Source organism: Phoca vitulina, unplaced genomic scaffold, assembly GCF_004348235.1.
Source record: "Phoca vitulina isolate PV1807 unplaced genomic scaffold, GSC_HSeal_1.0 scaffold2, whole genome shotgun sequence".
In the NCBI taxonomy this organism is placed as follows: domain Eukaryota; kingdom Metazoa; phylum Chordata; class Mammalia; order Carnivora; family Phocidae; genus Phoca; species Phoca vitulina.
In genome coordinates this window covers 78,991,807-79,015,798 of record NW_022589705.1, presented here as the reverse complement: position 1 = coordinate 79,015,798, position 23,992 = coordinate 78,991,807, and the positions used below count along the sequence as shown (strand labels likewise).

The window sequence follows — 23,992 nt, the reverse complement described above, 5'->3', positions numbered from 1 at the left end:
TGGAAAAAAATAAAGCATTCAGAAATAGACCTGCAGATGTGTGGACAATTGATTTTTGACAGAGGTCTGTAGGGTAGACAGTAGAGAAATAGTTATTTCAACAAATGATGCTGGCATAATTGGAGGTTCATATGCAAAAAAGCGAGCTTCAACTCATACCTTATACCACATAAAAACTTAAGTCAGAATGGGTCATAAATCAAATGTAAATCCTAAAATTACAAAACTTCTAGAAGAAAACAGTGGAAAAAAATCTTTGTGACCTTGGGTGAGGCACAGCTTTCTTAGTTATGACACCAAAAAGGTGGTCCATAAAAGCAAACATTGGTAGATTGGAGTTAATTAAAATTAAAAGTTTCTGCTCTTTGGAAGATATTAAGAGAATAAAATACAAGCCAGAGACTGAGAGAAAGTATTTACAAAGCATAGACCTGATGAAAGAGCTGTATTTAGAGTATGCAAAGAACTCTCCAAATAACTAACCAATAAAAGGCAGGCAAAGGATTTGAACACTTCCAACAAGAAGATACATGAATGGCAAACACATAAGCACATGGAAAGATGCTGAAAGTCATTAGTGATTAGGAGAGCACAGATTTAGAACCACAATGGAAGGTCCCTACAGACCTGGGGTATTAGAGTGGCTAAGGTTTAAAAGATGGACCATATCAAGTTTTGTCCAGGCTGTGGAAGATCTGGAATGCTCACACACCGCTGGTGGGAACGTAAAATGTCACAACCAATTTGGAGGACAGTTGGATCGTTTCACATAGAAAGTGAAACACCTGCCATCTGATCTAGCCCTTCCACTCCTAATTATTTACCCAAGGGGAACATGAATGCTTATAGCAGCTTTAACGATCATAGCCTCAAACTAGAAACAACCCAATGTCCATCAGCAGGTAAAGGGATGAACAAATTTGGCATATTCATATAATGAGATACTACTCAGCAATAAGAGAACGATTGCTACATGCAACCACATGGATGAACCTCACAATAATTATACTGATGCCAGACATAAAGGACCACATTGCTGTGTGATGCCATTTACATACAATTCTAGAAAATGCAAACTAATCGCTACTGACAGAAAGCAGATCCATGGCTGTTTGGGAATGGAGATGGGGGAGAGCCAGGAAGGGCAGGAGAGGGGGATTATAAAGCAGCACGTGGACACTTTTGGGAGTGATGGATACATTCATTGTCTTTTCTTTTTTTTAAGTAAGTAAAAAAAATGGAGTGTAGTTGACACACAATGTTACATTAGTTTCAGGTGTACAACATAGTGATTCCACAAGTTTATACATTTTGCTGTGCACCATAAGTGGAGCTGCCATATCTTGACTGCGGTGATACATACTTACAGCAAAACCTATCAAGTTGCACATTTTAAATAAATGCAGTTTCTTTTGTATCCATCATACCCAGTAAAGTGGTTTGAAAAATTCCTATTATTCAGATCTCCAGCAACAGTTCAGAGGGTAGATTTCTGACACGAATTAGGAGAGCAGGGTGGAGAATGAAGGAGAATTCACCCAGCTGTCCATGACCAACCCCATGTCTCTGCAGATGTGTCCTTATTCAGGAAGAGTCGATAGAAAGGGCGAGAACCTTGCTCCAGGACCCTGATGGATCCATGGGGCAGGTCTTCCTTGGGAAACTGCATCCAGATTTGTCACAGTGCGAAAGGGAGAGAGGAAAGTAGAGCTTGGTGCGGGGGCTGTGTGTCGAGGAGTACGGAAGGAGTGGGCTTGTCAAACCTGGGACAGAACATCTCTGGAGGGAAGAGAGAGTTCTCTTCAAGTACGGGGCAGGCTGCCATGTGAAAGAGAAAGTTGTTGCGTCCTGTGTGGCCTGAAGGAAGTACTCTCCAACATTCAAAGCCGTCCAGAGACAGAACGGGCTACTTGGAAAGGTGGTAGAGCTCCCCATCCTTGGAGGTGTGCAAACAGGAGTTAGAGGGAAGTATCATAGCCAAGTGCTCAGGGTTTGGCATCAGACAGACCTGGATTTGAGTTGCACCTTGAGTGTTTCAGGGCAAAGGACTTCCCTTCTATGAGCCTCAATTTCCTCCTCTGTAAAATGGAGTCATAACACCATCCAATCCATTGAGCTATTAGACTTAACTGAAGCAACACATGTAAAGCACTAACATAGAGTCAGGTCCCAGTGGTTGGAAGCTAACGTCATTATGTTTCATTTTTTACCAAGAGGATCTGTCTTCAGATGAGCTGTCAGGTGTTAACCTCCTTCTGACGCTCTGAGTCTTTGGAGCCAACGCCATCATTTATCTCTGACCCCTAGAGGTCTGCCCCTCCTTCTTGCTCTCCCCTGAGCCCCTTCTCTTCTTCCAGAAGTGGTCTCTGCTGATTCACAATCCCCCACCTGGCCTTCTTCTTCCCCCTGAACTTGGGCGTGGAGGTGACATTTCTCTCTTCCCGCTGTCCACATACGTGTGAGCATGACGGAAAACATTCCGCGGGGATCCTGGAGCCACAGATTCGCTGACGTGTTTACAGCCTTTGCAGAGCAGAGACCCCCCTCCGTCTCCCACACATGGCTGGCTGGCCGCTGGCTGCTCTCTTGATCATCTTCCTTGGTCTCCAAAAGGAGCTTTGATTTCAGACAGGAAAAAAGAAAAGACTCCTTAAACCTTGTTCCTGGGCTCCCAGCAGAGTTATCATTTCTTGGTCTTTGTCAAAGGCCCCCCTCCGTGAGCGATTGGTCACTTAGCACTTGTTAATGGATCTAACTTCCACGGGCTTTAAGTGTTTTCTTGGAATTGATCTGCCTGTGAAAAGTATGCTTTGGAGACATGAAATAACCATGAGAGCCTTAAATGAATTACACTTTATCAAAGGGAGAAAAACAATGCACTTGAAACACGCACTACAAGGGAAATGAAGAGCTGCCATGCATTAAGAAGGGGGAGGAGGAGGAGAGGGCCCAGGAGCCTGCGTGTGGCTGAACTCACAGCCTGCCACAAACGTCTGCATTTGCATCCAAGAGGGGAGTGTATGTCCTGGGTCATTTTCTCTGCTGTGTAAGGTGGCATTTCCTGCTCTGGTCCCCACCGGCTCTGCCCCCACAGGGAGAGGGGTGTCGGAGTCACTCCCCTCCCCTCTGGGGGTGCCGGCTTTGCCTGGAGAAGGGAGGTGGGGAGGGGTCCTGCTCTTTCCTCAATCCCTTCCCTCATCTGCTGGGGAATGACCTCTGGAGACACTGGGCAAATGGGGTGCAGGGACCCCAATCCTCTAGAAATGGGGTCCTGCGGAGACATCTCACCAGAGAGGGGAGCATTGAGATCAGCCCCCCTGCCACCCCCTCCCCGACAAAGGCCCGAGGAGGGGGCTCTGTTCACATAGGTGCTCGGGTGGCAGGTGTCTGCCGAGGCCCAGCCTGGGCCCGGCTCTGTGTCTGGGCTGGAGATGCGGGCCCGACGATCCCCGGTGCCCACCCCAGTCTGCACGCAGTGGGGTCACGGCAGCCTCCAACCGGCACACGGTCACCTGTGTCCCCTCACCCTGCTTTGTGTCCCCTTAGCGCGTGTCACCACCTGACTCTAGATATAGCTGAGTCTGTTAATGTCTGTCACCCCACTAAACTTCAGCTCCAGGAGGATGGGGCTTTCTCTGTCCCTGTCAGAGCTGTGTCCCCGTGACTGGAATAGCTCCTGGCATGTGGTGGGTGCCCTGTTTTGTGAATGCCATTGGGCGCGCTCTAATGGAGGGAACAGGAGGGACGGAGAGCCGCAGGGGTCCTCCGTGGGCAGCCTCCCTTGGTGGGTGAGGGTGAGCACCTGGGGACATGGGCGGGGCACCCAGGGCTCTGCAACAATCACTAAGAGCATCCGGGGCACGGAGCACCCAGGGCTCAGAACTAGCCAACTCCACCCTCCCAGGACCAATGTCAGCGCAGTGGTTCCCCAGAGACAGATGTGTCCTTGCATTGCGGCTGGGCCCCACGGATCTGCATGGCCCCCGCCAGCCTCAGCCCCAGCACCCCCCAGCAGGTGGAGAGTGGACTGGCTGGGGCTTCTGTGCTGCATCGTGGTCATCGGCCCTCCGCTTTCTGCTCAGCTTGGGTTTACTGAACATCATCCAAGTGGACAACATCATCAAGTGGGCAGATGAGACTTGGGACCCAGGGGAGAGGCAGGGGTGGACTGAGGCTCATGTGGCTGAGGCTGGAGGACAGCCACAGAGAACTAACGTCCTTGATCTTGGGGCATCAGAACTGGATGAGCCTTCCTGACACAGCTCACTGGGTCTTGAGGCCCCAGCCTTGTTGGGCATCAGGCCAGGCAGGGAGGCGGGGGGTGGGGGCTGGGGAGCAAGAGTGCAGGCGGCAGCTCTGACATAGAGTCGGGTGGGCCAGCCTGGCAGCAAGGAAGGGGACACCTTCCCCATGGAAAGGGACCGCCAGAGGGAGGCACACAGGGAAGCACCAGGCCGGGGCTCCGGAAGGGGCCACAGGGCCAGGCAGGCAAGGCGGGTGGGCAGCCGTTGTGTAGTGAGGACTGGGCCCCCCGCCTCCTGCCGGAGAAGGGCAGCTGGTTTCAGCTGGTGACCAGAGCCCCGGGCTCCCGCTGACAGGTGCGCTCCCAGCCTGGGCTGCAGAGTGCATTCCAGAGCCGGCCAGTGGCAGGGCACGAGCCGCTCCCGTACTTCCTGCGGTGGCCTGAGCCGGGACCAGAGAGGGAAGGAGACAGAGCCCCACTTACAGAGCGTCTCCTGGGAGCCGGTATGTTGGGTCCATGATCCCTTAATCTTCCTGACAGTCTCCAGGGAAAGGGGTGCAACTGCTGGTTTTCAGAGGGGAAGGCAGAGGCTCAGGGAGGTGACCTGATGAACGAGCATCACGGAGGGCGGCAGAGGAGGGGGGCCGAGGCTCCAGGGCTCCTGGGACTTGGATGCACCTGCCCTGAGGCCACGTGGGTGCAGCTGTAACCACGGAGGGTGGGGGGTGTTGCCCTGAGCTGCTGCTTTTCTAGCAAGCCCCTGGGTGATGCGGCTGCTGCTGGTCCACGGAGAGCTCGCTGAGGACCCAGGGCGATCAGAGCTCATCTTGCTCATGCATTCATGTTACAAGTGTTTACTGAGGGCCTGCGGCGTGCTGGGCACAGGGACATGGCAGGGAGCAAGATGGGCTCGGCCCTGCTCACATCCTGGCTGGAAACACAGATAGGGACGGGCCAATGGACATGGGCTTTATTTTGCAGTTGGGGGCAGGAGACTGAGGCCTACAGAGGGAAAAGGAGGTGTTTTTTCCCACTTTGAGGTGAGGAAGCTGGGATTCAGAGAGGTTAGCGACTTGCCCGAGTGACACAGACAGTAAGTGTCCAAGCAGGATGCACACGCACCCCACTGTCCCCCCGGGGAACTGCCTGCAGGGAGCCTGAGGGGGCCCAGACTCTCACCTCACTGTCTGAACTCTTCTTCTCAAGATGTGTGGGGTAGGGGTGGGGGGGTAGGGACTAGACCTCCTGGGACCAGTCTGCAGCCGGTCTTCGGGGTGTGTCCCTCAGGGCCAGGCCCGGGCAGTTCCCGCCCAAGACAGGGCACGGACTGGGCAGGAGGGATGCAGTCTCAGGGGGTGTGGAGGGCCCGGCCTAAGAGAGCTGAGTCTCACAGCCAGGGCAGAGGGCATCAGCAGAGACCAGCGCTGAGTCAGGAGCAGGGGGTCCAGAAAGAGGCCCAGCAGCGCCCCTTGCTGGGTCTGGTGGTGCCCGGGCCAGGCTGGGGGTGGTGGCCACATGGCCCACATCTCTCCGACAACTGCTACTGGCTGAGTGCTGACTCGTCTGGTGCCAACCTACTCCATTCCCCGCCGTCCGGCCCCAGAACCCTGGATTTACCCCTCTGCTCTGAAGCCACGCTGCTTCCACTCCCCACATAGACCTGGCTCCGCAGGCACAGAGGGCAGCACGTGTGGGTGGCTGTTCCACCCTGGCAGAGGCTAATGGCACGTTAGTGCAGGGCCCGCCCTGGCCCCATCCGCAGCCTTCAATTATCAGAGGTAGGTCTTTTGTGTTCACCTCCTGGATTCTCTCCTTGAAGGTAATAGTTAAAGCAGACACATCAAAGAAGGAACAGCCCCAGGGCTCAGGGGAGGAGGGGGAGAGAGGGTGTGGGGTAGACCTGGGAGGGGGGGTCAGGGGGGGGCTGGGCCACCAGGACAGGAGGCACTGCAAACAGAGGCTTCTCTGTGGGCTCAAGAGGCCCTCGCCCCCTCCCCCCAGAGAGAAGGGGGCCCCAGTCTGTGCTTTCCTCTGAGAGGTGTTGTGGGGAGGGAAGCGGGGAGCAGAGGAAGGAACCAAGGAGGAGTCAGGTGCACAGGGCTTCTTACTTCTCTGCTGTGTGACTTCAGGCAAGTTGCCTCCCTGCTCTGGGCCTCAGTTCCCTCATTTGCAGATGGGGGTCAGTGATCTGATCAGATTCTACCTCCCAAGGTGGTTGAGGAGATGAGCCTTTGAAGCGGCACCAAAGGACACCCAGGAGCAGAGGGGAAGTGAGTGCAGTGGTCAGGGGCAGGGGGCTGGAGTCGGCTCCAGGTCTGGGGTTTAGATCTCCACTGTGACCCTGGACAAACTCCTTAACCTCCTTAACCTCCCAAAGTGTCAATCCCCTCAGCTGTAGAATGGGTTCATACTAGTCCGTTCCTTAGAGACTGGCGGTGAGGATTAGTGAGATGGTACACACATGGAGGCGGGCACACAGGAACCCCCAGCCCACGGTGGGTGGTGTCGCTGGTGCTCTTTGCCCGTGAACCTAAGGCACGTTCACGATCCTGGGCTCTTGTTGACCCCTCACTCCATCCCCTCTGTCTGTAGGGTCTGGTCTGGCTCTGCTTTGGGTCCCCAAACAATGTGATGCCCGTTCTGGGGCGTGGCCATGGGATGGGAGGATGTGTGGTCGGTGCTTGGAGTTTGGACTACATTTACCCACAGAAGCACTGTTATTACGGTTAGTTAGTAGTAACAGCCATTAGGACTTTTGGATTGACTCACTCCCGTCTATACAAGACAATTTATAGTTGTCTTTAACAATTATGTTTTTAGTTCCCCAAAACTTTAGAAACACAGCTAAACACTCCTAAATTAGTGGAGAAGAAATGATTATCCATCATGCATCCCCCTGAGTGCTAGGCACAGGCTATGTTCTTTGCATGTGTTAATTTATTTTCTGTGGTGTCCAATGAGGCTGGTGGTGTTAGTCTTATTTAATTTTATTGCTTTTTTCCCCTTGCATATGTTTATTTTATTTTTTAAATTCCCCTTTTTTATTTGGGGGTCATTGTAGAGCCATATGAAGTTATAAGAAATAATACGGAGGTCTTTCCTTGCTCCTCCCCACTCGGTAGGACTATCAGCTTCGGGAATGATGTGAGAAACAATCAGAGGAGCATGCTGAAGAGCAGAGAGAGGGAGGCAAATGGGCTAGGGGTCCCAGAACTGGAAGAACAACACAGTGGCAAGGTGTCTCAGACCTCCTGCCCACTGAATAAGGAGACCCAGACCCAGTTTTTCTATTACCCCCCAACCCAGCAAAAGAAGGCAACCCAGCCTCCCTGGGATCTACCGGGAGCCCCACCCACACCACTAGGTGACACGGGAAAAGGGGGATCCTACCACCAACACCCAGCTCAGGAAGTGTTTGTATCCTTGTGGGGGAATTTATTAACATTTAATTTTAACATTTTAATATAAAAAAAAGAATACAGACAGATCCCTTGTACCCTTTACCCAGTGCCCCCTACCATGGTATTATTTTATAAAACTGTAGGACAATACCACAACCAGGGTATGGACGTTGCTACAAGCCAATCACATGATTCAGATTTTCTCAGTATTTACTTGTACTCATTTGTGCCATACAGAAGAGCTACCAACTTGGGGGCAAAAAGGAGGAAAAATCATACAGATGTGTTTCATTGGGGACCTCATTTCACCCTCCCCTCCCCTTTGAAGTCCTGTCTTTGCTTGAGCGTTGTCCTCCTCCTAGAGCAGTTGTGCTGACTTTGTCTGTGGGTCCTCCATCCCCCACTCCAGGGGTGGGGGGGGCGAGGTTGCACCGTAGCTCAGGGCCATGGGACCGAGTCTTAACCAATCTGTGCAATGGAGTTCTGTAGCCATACTAGTTAGCACAGGGAGAACATAGGACCCAATGGAGCCAGTGAGATGCAATGGGGCTTTTATTGGGGTGTCTGAGAAGGAGACATTGCTCTTTGCCACTGAATTTGACCTTGGAAGTTCAGAGTCTGTAGCTCTTGCCACCTTTTTAGGTGTAGCTTGAGAAGGAAGACAATGAGTGAAGGAGGGACGGAGAGAAGGCAGGTCTTGGTGGCATTGCTGGAGGCCCCTTCGAGCTGTTTCTGAAACCAGCCCCAGCCCTGAAAGTTTCCATGACGTGGATCAATGATTCTCCTTTGGTTAAGCCAGTTTGGGTTGAGTTTTCTGACACGTTCAGCAGAGAAGACCCCTAACTGGTTCACAGACCCACACAAAGGAGCTCGCATGGAAAGATGGCTTAGTGGAAGGACGCAGGGGCCCCCTCAGACCCCAACTGAAGACAGAAGAGCTGGTGTTCTGGGGCCTGGGGTCTTCCTGTCTCTGTGTGTGTCTCTGACTGGATCTACACGATGACTTGTCTCTAGTTCCCTCTGCCCATCTTCTTCCTCCTCCTGTGGACGGCTGGCTCCTCTGCTCACTTGCACCCCACCACGGCCATGCCAAAATGGTGACCTCTAGCCCTGAGCTACGTGCTCTGCCAGCTGGGTCCCACAGCTTATAGCCCGTCTCTCCGTTCCAAACAGATTCCAAGGAAAGAAAATGTGAGAAAACGTCCCGTGTGGACCAGGGGACAAAGCAGCGTTGTCCCACCGTGGGGGCTGGGAGGGGGGAGATCCTGACTCGGGGTGAGGAAGGGCACCCACAAGATCTGAGAAAAGGAGCAGCACCCGAGCTCACACCTCCGCTCCCGCGTGGGGACCAGCACAGCCGCCACTGCAGTGTGCCTCCGTTTCCCCTCTGCGTCCACAGCAGCAGGGCCCGCGGACGGAAGAGCTGAGAGAATCTGGAGCACACCGGGGGTGCCCAGTGTAATGCAGACTCGGGGAGACAGCGAGGATTCTCTGGGAGGGCTGCTTAGGCTTGACTCTCTCCAGAATCCCAAAGGGAAGGAGAAAGTGCTGGGGGGACCGGGGAGGAAACTGGTCTAATCCTGGGGGATGCCTTGATGGGGTAGAAGGAGCAACTGGATCAGAATGGGGATATCTGGGTTCTGGACCCAGCTCAGTCTCCAGACCACTGTGTGACCCGGGGCAAGTCCCTCAGCCTCTCTGGGCTTAGTCTGCACGTCCGCAGAACAAGGTCATTTCTAAGACGGCTCCCACATTGAGCCTTGACTTTTGGGGTTCTGTGTGGTTGCCCTCTCTGCCCCCAGCCTTAAATCTGACCGGTGGCCTCCTGGCTCACACCCACCTCTGCCAGGGGAAGGCAAGAGAACTCCCAGGGAGCCACAGGGCTGACACAGCAGCCTTCACGGTCACCGCGTGAGGCCGGGCCAGGAGGGGACAGGGCTGCTCGGTTCATTAGAGTCTGGGGATCACGCGCCCTCGCCCTTGGAGATGCCATTACGGGGTGGTTTCGGCAGCTTCCTCTGTGGAAGGGAGGAGAATGGAGAGAAGGGACAGCGGGAGATGAATCTGACTCATACCCGGGGGGAGAAGCTGAGGCAGCAAAGTTTTGTGCTGGTCTCAGCGTGGAGACTTAGGTGCTGGAGGGGAGGCAACCATTAGGCTCTTTCATGTCCTGTGACGGGAACCTCAGTGCCACCTGGCTGGAGCTCAGAAGGGACTTGCTGGCTTTATGTCACTGAAAAGCTCAGGGATGGGTGGAGGGGCCTTTAGTGAGACCTTGCTGCGGTGGCTCAGGTGATGCCTCCAGAACCTTCTGCGTGGTTTTGTAGCATCTCTCCCATTGCCAGGCTGCGCTGAGGTGCCCTTCTTGGGGACCAGATGGTTTTTCCATCCAGACTGGAGTCCAGCAGAGAAGGGAAAGCTTCCCCAACACCTGATCCAAAGTCTTGAACTGACTCCCATTGGCTCCAGGGGCCACGCCCTGACCCCTGAAGTAGCCTGGAAGGTCAGCACTGTCCTGCTGAAACACGAGACAGCGAAGGGCCAGACAGCAGCCGGGGGAGGGGGGGTTGTCCAAGGTCAGCTGCTGCCGGGTCAGAGATAGGACCAGCCCCCGCCTCCCCGCTTCCCAGGACAGAAGCCTTCAGAGTTTGTGGCATGTTCTCTTCCTTCGTTCCTGCGAGGCTGGCGTCCTGGGAGTGCTGCCCTGGTTACCGATGGGGGAGGGAGGCTCAGAGAGGCCCCGCCCCCGGACCCCTGGAAGCTGGCCAGCAGTGAAGAGGGAGGGGGCCTGGTTTCCTGGAGGTCAGTCTGCTGCCCTGTCACCCCACAGTGCTGCTCGCACACAGAGGAATGTTATTCCGCAGAATAAGGGGAGCCTGGCCAACAGGTGTAAACAAATCAGGTTTGCTTCCTAATGAGGCAGGGGGCCGGGAAGGCCCAGCAGCTGCAAGATGCCCCGGGGCCGGCCTCCTCCTCTGTTCCCCCTGAGTGTCCTCAGTGTGTGCGATTGCCCCTGAGGTCCCAGAGCGGCTGCACCCCCTGGGCGGCAGGGCCCCTCTCAGGATGGGCGATGCGGGGTCCACGGTGAGCCCCACCGATGTCCCGTCTCAGGGTCCCGAGCTGTGTCACAGGACTGACTGTTGGGGGCGAGTGTAAGGCTTTTAAGCTGGGAAATTGTTGTCCATGAAGAAAACTGGTGTTCAGTGAGGAAGAAGAGGAGGGTGACTGTCAGTGGGCGGCCCGCTGTCTCTGTCGGGACACTGACAACCTCATTTTCCTGTCTGTCACCTCCTTGCACCTGCAGGGCTCGGATGCTGTGGTCGGGCAGGGAGAGGCCGACCCCTCGCCGGGGCCCCACGCGAGTGGTTTGCGGGCCGGCCAGAACAAAGATTGGAGAAATTGAACTGTCCATCAGGAGGAGGTGGGTTATCTAAACTATGGCACATCCATACTAATGAAAATGAAACAGCCATTAAAATGATTGCATTTGGCCTCCATGCTCCAATTTTAGAGAATGTCTGTGGTATGTTTTTGGATAAAGAAAGTAGGTTGCTGAAAAATATGAACGGCATGCTAATGATTTTAATAATCTTGGTTTGTACACAGATAACTATCTGGAGGGAATTGTGCCTGTATTGGGAAACCCTCAGGGAAGTTTCTCACGTGTTGAGACCCTCTGAACACCTGGGCTCTCAATCCCTGCCCACAGCCTCTTGTGCCCGAGATCCCTGCCCTGTCGCCTACATCATCAGCGTTCCCACCTCCTCTGGGTCATTCCCGTCGGTGTGCAAACACAGCATTAACTCTGTAATCCCCCCAAATAAAAACGAGTCAACCTCACACCTCTCTGCTCCCCTTGCTTCCCTGCACAGTACAGCAAGAACCACCAAGTCCCCTCCTTCCCTTTACTCTTCACTCCACTTGAACTGGATTTCAGTCCCTTGCTCTCCACCGCACCTGTTCTTGTCAAGGTCACCAGTCACCGATGCATTGATAAACCCAACAGTCCACTTTCGGTGGCATTGACCAAACAGTATTCGGCACAGCTGCTCACTCCCCTCAGAAACTCTCCCTTCTCTCTGCTCCTGGGATCCCCCCTTCCCTGGTTCTCCCCCTACCTCCTTAGCTGCTCCTTGTCTGTCTCCTTTGCTGGTTCTTTTCTGGCTCCTCAACTCACAAACCTTGTACTGTCCCTGGGCTCTGCCCTTGGTTCTCTCCTCCTTACCCTCCCTCCGCCCCTTGGGGACCTCACCGGACTTGTGTGTGGCCTTGAAGTGCCATTCATAGGCTGATGTTCCCAAATGTAGACCTCAGCCTGGACATCTTTCTAAGCCCCAGGCTTGTACATCCAACCATCTGTTCCTCTCTCCTCCCCCTTTCTTTCTACAAAAATCCTCTATTACCTCTATAATTTACACATGTGTGTGAACCAGCCTTCCAAGCAGAGACTATGTACAATAGAAAGCAATTCTACATGTTACAGAATGACTTGCCCAAAGCCTTTCTTGAAATGTGCACTCTCCAGGGGCCTACAGAAAATGATTTTTATTTATAAACCCATTACTTCCATGCTCCAATGCAACCCTTAAAAATAAGCTCAATTTCTATCTCCAGTTCTGTCTGACTCCAGGAGGATCTTCCCAAGGTCCTCCAAAGAGCTGGGCACCGTGCTCGGCACTGTCAGGGAACGAAACTGAGTCAGATCCATGTTGCGAGGGAAATGCACTGTCGACTCAGAGAGGAGGCTTTTTAGAACTTCACCTGGGGAGCGTTAGCCAGATCCTAAGCATCATAAGCACATCGAAGCGGCGGCCCAGAATGACGGAGTGCCCCTGGTCTCTGACAAAGACTCGGTCCTTGCCCACTCTAGCCAGGCTCCTCTGAGCCCTCCTCTCGACTAGGCCTCACCCTTGGCCTATAAAGACTTGAACAAACGCTAACATAGCTTCTAACAGCTCAAGGCTTCCCACTTTTCACTTTCCCGACTCTGCTCTAGCCCCGGCTACCTCCCACACCCCCCATTCTCCCTTTGACGTACCCTGTCACCTCTGCCCAGATCTGAGGGGCGCTCGACTTTCCCCACTGATGGTAGTCACCGAGTAAATTCTGGTTTCTCTGACGTAACGAATATCCAGCTGCGTTTCTCTCGGACATCCCTCAGGTTGGTGAGGCAGCTAGAAGGGACTTGACCAGAGACGGAAGGGTGGCTGAGGGCTGGGAGGGGGGACAGCTGCTCTGCCCTCTTCCACCATCACTGGGCATTTTCCACAAGAGTGGAGCTTCTTGGAAAACACTGGATAATACCTTGACATGATGATCTGTGAAGCTGCTCTAAAAAGGCGTTAATGAAAACAAGTCCCAGGTACACCCAGAGGAGGCTGGTGAGGAGTGAGCAATGCCTTTCCAGAGCTCTCAGGAACCTACCAGACATGCTCCCTGCCTTTATTCCACCCTTAAGTTGTCCTCCTTATTTTAAAACCTGCTTATACCTCTGCTGTTTGGGGGTTGTGAATCCCTGGAGCAGTGTTGCAATGAGACCTTTCTTTTCCTTTATTTATTTTCCTGAGCACCGAGTGCAGCTGAGACGGATGGTGGTGAGGCCATCAAGAATGGTCTGCCATGGAGGAGGGGACTGCATGTACAAAGGCCCTGTCGTGGGATGAGCATGACATCGTCAAGAAGCATTGATTGATAACATCACTCAAATCACACACATCCTACCAGTGAGGCCAGAGCCCAGTGGAGAGAGAGAGAGAGAGAAAGAGAGAGAGAAATTGTGCTGTGAGTTGACTAAGAGAGATGGACCCTATAGGGCTTTAGAGACCAAAGAGATGTATTTTGACTCAGGGGGAAACATGATGCCATGGAAGAATCCTTGACTGGAGGGACGCCATGATCACAACTCCCTTCCCAACATCACAATGGCTGGCGGATGGGGAATGTGTTGGGGTGGGGTGTTGGAGGTGAGGGGGAGGGAGGTGTCAAGGTGGCCCCTAGGTTTCTTACTCTAGGAACTGGATGAGTGAGTGGAGGTGATGACAACAGAGCGCCAGCTACGGAGGGAAGACTGGGAGCCCGAACTTTGAGAAATTACATTTGAGGAGCTTTTGAGATGAGTAACTGTGTATGATGAGGAAACCCATCCATTTACCATCTTGTAGTTTTGCCTTTTCCGGAATGTCATATCAATGCAGAGTACATAGCCTTTTCAAACTTCTTTCATTAACAATACATATTTAAAATCCACTCATATTTTTTTGTGGCCTGATGGCCCATTTATTTTTATCACTGCATAATGTCTCATTATCTGGATGTATCCCAGTCTGTTTCTCCGCTCATCTATTGAAGGACGTGTTGGTTGCTTACAGTTTGGGGCAATTGTGAATTAAGTTGCTATAAATATTTGTATGAATTTTTGTGTGTGTGTGGTTATAGTATAATATAGTATAATATATAGTATAGTATAAATAGCTAGGAGTGTGCCTATTGGATCATATGGTAAGACTATGTTTAGTTTTGTGAAAAACTGCCAAGCTGCTTTCTAAAGAGGCGGTACCATTTTGCATTCCCACTAGCAATGAGAGAGAGTTCCTATTACTCTATATACTTGCCAGCAATTGGCATTATTAATTTTTAAAAATTTTTTAGCTTTTCTAATAGGTATGTAGTATTATCTCCTTGTTGTTTTAATTTGCAATTCCCCGATGACAAATGATGTTGAACATCTTTTCATATGCCCACTTGACACCTGTATACCTTCTTTGGTGGAGTATCTGTTCAGATATTTTGCTCATTTTTTTCACTGGGCTGTTTGTTTTTTTATTGTTGAATTTTCAGAGTTCCTTGTGTATTTTGGGTACAAATCCTTTACCAGCTATGAGTTTTGCAAATATTTTCTCCCAATGTCTGCCTCATATTTTCATTTTTTTTAAAACAGTGTCTTCCTCCCAGCAAGATCTTTCAATTTTAGTACATTTCAACTTGTCAATTGTTTCCCATGTAAGGTGATTTTGGTGTTGTATCTATAAACTTGTAGCCAAACCCAAGGTTACCTAATTTTTCCCCTGTGTTTTCTTCTAGAAATTTTATAGTTTTGCATTTTACAGGTAGGTTTATGACCAAGTTTGAGACAATTTTGTGAAAGATATAAAGTCTGTGTCTGTTTTTTTTTGGTTTTGTTTTTTTTGTTTGTTTTTTACATATGGATGTCTAAATGCTCCAGCACCATTTGTTGAAAAGAGTACACTTTATCCATTGATTTGTTTTGCTCCTTTGTAAAAATCAGTCAGCTGTATTTATATGGGTCTATTTCTGGGCTCTCTGTTCTATTCCACTGATCTATGGGTCTAACTTTTGCTGTCTTACTTACTGTAGCTTTATTGTTAGTCCTGAAATAAGATAGCATGAATCCTCCAAATTTGTTCTTTTTTTTCCTTATTATAATCTTAAGTACTGTGACAATTGTTTATTATAAAGGTGAAACCTGATCCTCATGATAGGCTTATCGGTAGGATTTCTGGTAGTGTGCATGGGCACCAGGACCACCAAACTTCTTGGATTTGCAGTGCCATGGAACAGCTACCAGTAAGGTCTGGTTGTTCTGGATGAGGATGTCTTTGATCTCCTTCTTGGAAGACTCATCCATGTATTTCTGATAATAGCCACCAGGGCTTTGGAGATGGACTGGAGGATTGTGTAAATCTGAGCCTCATGACCACCACCCTTCACTCGGTCTCGGATATCCACCTCGGCAAATCGCTCCTTGCCTAGAAACGGAACATCCAGTAGCCTGTATTGTAGTGTGCGTGGCTCGATCATCTCCAGGGGCCGCCCATTCATCTTGATGAGGCCAGTTGCCCGGTTTGCAGTGCGCCACCGCTGTGGCCGTCTTCTTGCGTCTGAGGACCTGCACGGGCTGTTGGTAGACCAGAGCTCCTCACCAGGTTGAGCCAAAACCAGAAAAATATATTCTTCTTTTTCACTATTGTATTGGTTATTCTAGATCCTTTGCCCTTCCATATGAATTTCAGAATCAGTTTGCCAATACCCGCGAACTAACTTGCTGGGATTTTCATTGGTATTGCACTGAGTCTGTATATCATGTTGGGAATAATCAACATCTTAGCAGTATTGGGCCTTTTAATCCATGAACATGGACTATCTCCTTTGCTTAGATTTAAAAAATTCTTTTTTCATATTTTAAACTTTTCTGTACACAGATCCTATACATATTTTGTTAGATTTATATCTAAAGTATTTCATTTTTTTTTTTTTTTGGTGCTGTTGTGAATGGTATAGAATACTTTTTTTTTCAAATTCTGATTATTCCTTGATGGTATATGGGAAAGCAATAAACTTTTGTATATTGACCTTGAATCCTATGGTCCTGCTGTACTAATTAGTTCTAATAGGGTTTTGCAGAATTTGGGGGAGAGGTTTCTATAGAAAATCATGCCATCTGTGAATAATATATTTTTATTTCTCTTTCTTGTCTCATTGCACTAGCTACATCTTCCAGTATGATGTTGAATAGGAGTAGTAAGAAAGGATTTCTTTGCCTTATTCTTGATCTTAGTCTCACCAGTAAGTATGATGTTAGCTGTAGGGTTTTTGGTAGATGTTCTTTATTGAGTTGAGGAAGTTTCCTCTAATCCAAGTTTGTTAAGAGTTTTTCCTTTTCCTTCCTCCTTTCCCCCCTCCCTCCCTCTCTCCCCCCTCCCTCTTTTCTTTCTTTCTTTCTTCCTTCCTCTCTTTCCTTTTCTTTCTTTCTTTCTTTCTTTCTTTCTTTCTTTCTTTCTTTCTTTCTTTCTTTCTCTTTCTTTCTTTCTCTCATGATGATGCATTGGCTTTGGATTTTGTCAATTGCTTTTTCTGTATCAATTGATATGATCATATGCTTTTTCTTCTTTAGTCTTTTGATATAGTGGATTACACTGACTGAGTTTCTTTTTTTTTTTTTTTAAGATTTTATTTATTTATTTGACAGAGAGAGACACAGTGAGAGAGGGAACACAACCGGGGGAGTGGGAGAGGGAGAAGCAGGCTTCCCACCAAGCAGGGAGCCCGATGCGGGGCTCGATCCCAGGACCCTGGGATCATGACCTGAGCCGAAGGCAGACACTTAACGACTGAGCCACCCAGGGGCTCCTACACTGACTGATTTTCAAATGTTGAACTATCCCAGCATACCTGGAATAAAGCCCACATGATTGTCCTTTATAATTCTTACTATACACTGTTAGATTCGATTTGATAATATTTTCTTGGTAATTTTTGCATCTATATTAAAAGAGATATTGGTCTGTAGTTTTCTTTTGTTATAGTGTCTTTATCTGCTTTAGGTATGAGGATAATATTGGCCTCATAGGATGAGTTAAGACATGTTCCCTCTGCTTCTATTTTTTGGAAGAGATTGTGAAGAATTGGTACTATTTCTTCCTTAAACATTTGGTAGAATTCACCAGTAAAACCATCTGGGCTTGGTGCTTTTTTTTGGGGGGGGGAAGATTTAAAAATAATTATTTATTAAATTTCTTTAATAGATATATGGCTATTCAGATTATTTTTCTTTCTGTGAGTTTTGGTAGTTTGCATCTTTCAAGAAATCTGCCCATATCATATAAATCATCAAATCTGTGCACACAGAGTTATTCCCTTAGTATCTTTTTGATGGCAGTGGGCCCAATAGTGATGATCATTCTGATATTAGCAATTTGTATTTTCTTACATTTTTTTCCCTTGTTTAGCCTGACTAGAGAGGAGAAAAAAAGCTCCTTAAATGATAAAATGGTAAACTGCAAGGTCAGGTTTTACTAGTGTTTTGTAGTTTTTTTGTTCTTTGACACATGAAATATTTTGGGAACATAATAATTGCATAATGTGATGGATTATCATATTTCAAAATAACAAACAGTTTTGAATGCTATAATCTCTTGATTTTAAGAAGTTTAGAATTTTAACTTTCAGCAATTAACTGAACATCTACTATGTGCCAAGCACTGTGGTGAGCCCTCAGGTATAATGGTGAGCAAAGTGGATATGGTCTCTGTCTTCATGGGGACTGGACTAACATGAATCAAATGATGTCTTAAATAAATGCAAAGTTGCTACTGTGGTAAGTTACATCAAGAAGAAAGATATAATATGGTCTATGATATTAATTCATAGAGGGATCTGGCCTGGCTCAGGGAAGGCTTTCCTATGGAAGAGGCAATTGAGCTGAGGCCTAAGGATTGAGCAGAACTAGGCAGGGAGGCAAATGTATACCTGGCAGGGGTGCTAGCACAGACAGAGGCCTTGAGGTGGGAAGAACCTTGCTGCTTTGAAGTCCCAAAAGAAAGCCAGTGCGTTTAGGGTGGAAATAAGGCATGGGAGAGCAGAGGGGGTTGAAGGAAGAGAGGGCCAGGGCCTGGCCATGCTGGAGTTCTGCCTCCATGCTAAGACTGGTGCAAATCACTAGGCTGCTCTCCATTCCATCTCTTTTCTCAGAAGGAAATGAGAGCTGGCAGAGAAAGAGAAGGGAGAGAACTGTGTTTGTTACTTATTGTCTTCCTCATTTAGCCATTTCTATGGGGTGCAGAGTTATGAGTAAGTTATTTTTTTAAGACTTATTTATTTATTAGAGAGAGAGAGAGCATGAGGGTGAGGGGCAGAGGGAGAGGGAGAGAGAATTCCAAGCAGACTCCCTGCTGAGCGTGAAGCCCTAGGCCAGGCTCCATCTCACAACCCTGAGATCATGACCTGAGCCGAAACCAAGAGTCAGATGCTTAATCCACTGAGCCACCCCGGGGATCCAGAGTGAGTTATTTCTTAAGTAAATAGTTTTACTGAGGTATAATTCACAATAAAATTCAACCATTTTAACAGTACAATTCACTGATTTTTGGTAAACTTACAGAGTTGAGCAGTTATCACTACAATCCTGTTTTAGAACATTTCTATCACCCTAAAGCTCCCCTGTGTTTGTTTTGCAGTTAAGCCCCACCTCTACCCTCCCCTCTTCCTGCAATACACTCATACAGTGTCCTAGGCATTCACTGGTCTGATTTCTGTTTCTATCGATTTGCCTTTTGTGGCCATTTCAAATAAAGAGAGCCCTACAGCATGTAGTCTTCTGCATCTGGCTTCTTAGCATAACAGATTTGAGGTTCATCCAAGCGTGGTGTGTATCAGTGGGTCTTCCTTTTCATGGCTGAGTAGTATTCCATTGGATGGATAACCACATTTGTGTATCCATTCACCAGTGGATGGATGTTTGGGTTGTTTCCACATTTTGGCTATTGTAAATAATGCTGCTATGAATGTTTGTGCATGAATCATTTGGTGGACATATGTTTTTTATTTCTATTAGGGGGATTCCTGGGAATATGGACTTGCTGGGTCTTATGGTAAGTTTATGTTTAACTTTTTAAGAAACTGCCGGGCTGTTTTGACAAAGTGATTGTACCTACCATCTTACATTCCTACCAGCAACAGAAGATATATATATATATATATATTTGTCTATTTATGAGATTCCCTGTTTCTCTGCATTCTTATGGTATTGTGTTTTTAAAAGATTATAGACATTCAAGTGGGTGTGTATTGGGATATCATTGCTGGTTTTAGTTTGCATTTAACCTAATGACTAATGTCATTAGTTGAACATTTGAGCATGTTATTATTACTGAATTAGACATTCATATATTTTCTTTAGTGAAATATCTACCCAAGTCTTGGCCCATTTTTTTTTTTAATTGGGATGTTTGTCTTCTTATTAAATTATAAGTGTTGTTGACATACTCTGGGTACAAGACCTTCACAGCATGCAGTTTACAAATGTTTCCTCCCAGTCTATGGATTGTCTTTACATTTTCTTAATGGTGTCCTTTGAAACAAAAGTTTTGAATTTTGATAAGGTAAAGTTGCTGATTTTTAAGATTTTTTTTTTTAATTTTTTTTCTCTCTTTTTTTTTTGCACTACTAGGTATTTATTTATTTATTTATTTAATTTTTTTATTGTTATGTTAATCCCCATACATTACATCATTAGTTTTAGATATAGTGTTCCATGATTCATTGTTTGTGCATAACACCCAGTGCTCCATGCAGAACGTGCCCTCCTCAATACCCATCACCAGGCTAACCCATCCTCCCACCCCCCTCTCCTTTTTTTTTTTAATTTAACAGAGAGATACACAGCGAGAGAGGGAACACAAGCAGGGAGAGTGGGAGAGGGAGAAGCAGGCTTCCTGCTGAGCAGGGAGCCTGATGTGGGGCTCGATCCCAGGACGCTGGGATCATGACCTGAGCCGAAGGCAGACACTTAATGCCTGAGCCACCCAGGCACCCCAAAGTTGCTGATTTTTAAAAATTTTTTTATTTTTATGGATCATGTTTTTGTAGGCATTTTTTTTTTTTTTAATTTTAGAGAGAGAGAGAGAGCGAGCATGAGCAGGGAGAGGAGCAGAGGGGGAGGGAGAAGGATGGGGAAAGAATCTCAAGCAGACTCTGCATTGAGTGTGGAGCCTGACTCAGGGCTCGATCTCACAACCCTGAGATCATGACCTAAGCTGAAACAAAGAGTTGGACACAACCAACTGAGCCACCCAGGCACCCCCTTTTGGTGGCATTTCTAAGAACTCTTTGCCTAATATAAGGTCATGAAGATTTATTCCTTTATTTTCTTCTGGAAGTTTTATAGTTTTAGTTTTACTTTTAAAACTTTGATTCATTTTGAGTTAATTTTTGTGTATGGCATGAAGTGTGCATTTGAGTTCACATGGCTAGCACTGTTTGTTGACAAGATTGTCCTTTCCTCATTGAATTGCCTTGGCGCCTTTGTTGAAAATCAATTCCCCATAAATTTAATGGCTTATTTTAGGAATCTGAGTTTCCTTCCATTGCCCATCTTCACCCCAATGCCACATTATCTTGGTTACCAGGGCTTCATAGTATGTTTTAAAATTGGGTAGGGTAAGTCCTCCAACTTTGTTCTTTTTCAAAATTGGTGTATTCTTGGTCCTTTGACTTTCCATATGAATTTTGGGGTCAGTTTGTCAATTTCTGTAAAAAAAACCTTGTTGAGGTTTTGATAGGGATTGCATTTAATCTGTGGATCATTTGGGGAGAACTGCCAAGTCGACAACACGGAGTCTTCTGGCCCTTGAACATGAAATGTCTCACTGTTTATTTAGATCTTCAGCAATGTTTTCAGTGTACAAATCTGACCCTTCACGTGTTAAATTTATTCCTGAGTATTTTCTTATTGAAGATGCTACTGTGAATGGCCATTTATTTGTAGTTTATTGTCACTACCTTGGCTGTTACCTCCTTCTCTTGGTGTCTTTTTCCTGGAAATGGCCTCCTTCTGAGGCTGTGCAGAGCCAGGAAATCAGGAGGACCTCATTGTGGCATGTTTTGTCCTGAGCTGGCCTTAGGAAGACCGAGTTTCCCTAAGACCTAGACACCAGCTGGCTGCAGCTCATAGTACAGTTAGCCCTGCTACACGTGCAGTCAGTGCCAGATAAATGACAGGGCTGTCCGGTCAGACAAGAGGACACAGAATGGTGGGATCCACAGGAAGTGACGCCTGGGTATCCAGATGGGCAGTGACATCACAGAGGTCCTTGGGACGCAGCAAGCCCCAGACGCAGGCCAGAGGCTCAGGGATGGAACTGTGAGCAGAGCTGCAGGCTGGGGATGGGTGTCCCGGGTAGGGTGGGGTTGGTTATCCAACAGGGCAGCCGCTGAGGCAAGGCAGTTCCGGGCAGTGGGAGGAGGACATCGTTCCCACAACACCATTCACCTACGTGCATCGAGTGCCCACCACGGGGCAGGTGCTGAGCTTCCTGCCAAGCCTGGGGCCGGGCCTGAGATGCTCAGCTTCTCTGGGGCAAAGTCATGAGCCTGCAGCCCAGGCTGGGGGGCAGTGGTCTCAGGGCAGGGTGATGGGATGAGGCAGTTGGAGGGAGGACCTGAGAAGAGCTCAGGTGGAGCTCAAAACCTGTCAGACCAACCGATGATAGTAAGCAACTATTGAGTGTCTACTGGATACTCTGCACAGTGGTATGCTTTATCTCACTTCACTCCATAAGGAAAGAACTGTTATCGCCTTTATTTTATGGATGAAGAAACAGGCTCCAAGAGCTGAGGGAACTACCTGAAGTCTCCCAGCTCGGAGGAAGCAGCATTAACATTCGCAGTCGGTCTGGCTCCTCCAGGGTTAGAGCTTTCAGCCACGACCCTGTGCTTCTTTGTTGAGTAAGGCCCCTGGACGAGGGCGACGAGGGGCCCTGAGGGGCAGTGAAGGACAGGGACAAACCGGAGGAGGCCTTCAGGGGGAGCCCACCCCTTCCCATGGCAGGAATCCTGCCTCCTTCCCTGGGCAGCTGCCTCCTCGCCTAGTGACAAGGCCAGGGTGGCCGTGTCCACGGGTCACATTCGAGTCACCACAGCAATAGTGAGGCCTCATCAGCCAAGGATTATCAAGGGCTTGAGAATGCTCCAGCGCACAGATGCTCTCCTAGCTGCTGAATGAATGAATGAATGAATGAGAACTTTATTTCTTTTACACGTTTATGAGGCATCCTATCCTCATCTTATCACTGAGGAAGCTGATGCTCAGAGAGGTGAAGCCACTTGCTTAGAGTCACATAGTGGATCAAAAGCAGAGCTGGGACTTAAACTCACATGCAGGAAGCAGTGCTGTGGGTGTCAGTGGTGGGGACAGGGAGAAGGACCCCGGCACTGGGCTCCCCAGCCTCATCTCTCACCTCTGGCTCCACCCCTTAAGCACATCCCCCATCCTCCAGCCATCCTGAGCTGGGTGCTCTTCCTCGAACAGCCCAAATGCTTCCGAGCCTCTGGGCCTTTGCACATGCTGTTCCCCCACCTGAAGTGCCCTTCCCACCATGACCTCCTGACAAACGCCTCCTCCCCCTTCTCAGGTCAATGTCAGCTCTTCTGGGAAGCTTGCCCACCCTCCACAGGCAATGCAGACAAGCCCTGCACGTCCCCGGGCCCCAGCCACTGCCCCCCACTGCGCCAGACTCGCCCGTGCCTGCGTGTCTCTGCGTGCCCCTGGTGTCCCTCTCCCGTGCCTGCATGTCCCTGCGTGTCCCTGTGTCCCTTGCCCGCCAGGCTCAGCGCTCCTGGGGGACTGGGCCGCAGCTTCCTGAGTGCTAAATAAATGCTCCCGGTGCCTGAATGAGTGAGTGTGTGAGTGCAGGCGGGGGACCAGGGGGAAGTGGAGGGGCTGCTTCAGCGTGTCCCCGTCCTCTTGAAATGTTAACACCACAGCCCCCAACCCTGCCATGACACAAATGGGGTTTCTGGGACTGGAAATAGCAGGAAAAGTTCTTCTGGTCCATCCCCCTGCCTCTAGGCAGGAAAAGAGTGTCTTATTTTATAGATGAATCAGAGAGGTCATCCTCTCTGTTCAAAGTCACACGGTCAACACCTGCCAAGAACCCAGATTTCCAGCACAACAGCCGCCACCAGCCACAGTAACAGGAGCAGCCTGGCAGCGACACGCCTCGTGTGCCCAGCATGTGCCCATCGGTGGGCTGTGGGCGTCCCGAGTCCCATCTAGTTCAACTCTCGCTGTAGACTGATGAGGTGTGGACTCCTATCTTCATTTTATTTCCATTTCGTTGTGCTTCATTTTCTCCTTTCAAAAGCAACATATACTCATTTTAAAATTTCAAACAACAGAGACAATGAGAGCCCCCATCATCCATGCTGATTCCCATTTTACAGATGAGGAGACTGAGGCTCGTGGTACTTCTACACACCACAGCCTTTTCCCCTATGATCGTGCAGCTGGGCTCTCTGTTTGCCTGATGTGACCCCAGCAGCTCAGTGATTCCTGGGGGAAAGCAAGGCCCTGGGCAGGTTTCAGGCAGCTGGAAACAATGAGCTCATTGTGGGTATTTTCCTCCAGGCTGGCACCAGCAAACCCATATTCAGCTGGACCACACGCGCTGGTCCCTGCCTCCCCACTCAGGGATGGCAGAGAAGAGTAATAATCTTGACAAAATCTAAATAGCATTGTCTTGAGTTAACTGGAGGGGAGATTTTATACAGGGGCTCCCAAGGAGTCCATAAATCTGCGGCTGATGAATTACCTGGGCAGGTGCCTCCGCCACCGGCATCCTGACTGAGGACCAGGGTGGGATAATTACTTCCCTGGCGCTGGTTATCTGGAGCAAGCTGGTCCATTTTTCTCTTTTATTGCCATTACATTTCAGGAAAGTGTCTGCTGAAATCCCCCATCCCACCCTCCTTTTCTAAATGTTGGATTTATTTGATGACTCCACTAGGCTGGTGCCGAGGGCTGAGCGTGCCTTGCAGTAAGGAGGACTCGGTC

The 23,992-nt window shown here is 49.0% G+C and overlaps 1 pseudogene; it reads right to left on the bottom strand.

Moving 5' to 3' along the window:
- Positions 1 to 15,145: 15,145 nt before the first annotated feature.
- Positions 15,146 to 23,777, bottom strand: LOC116638817 (annotated as a pseudogene).
- Between the last annotated feature and the right edge of the window lie 215 nt (positions 23,778 to 23,992).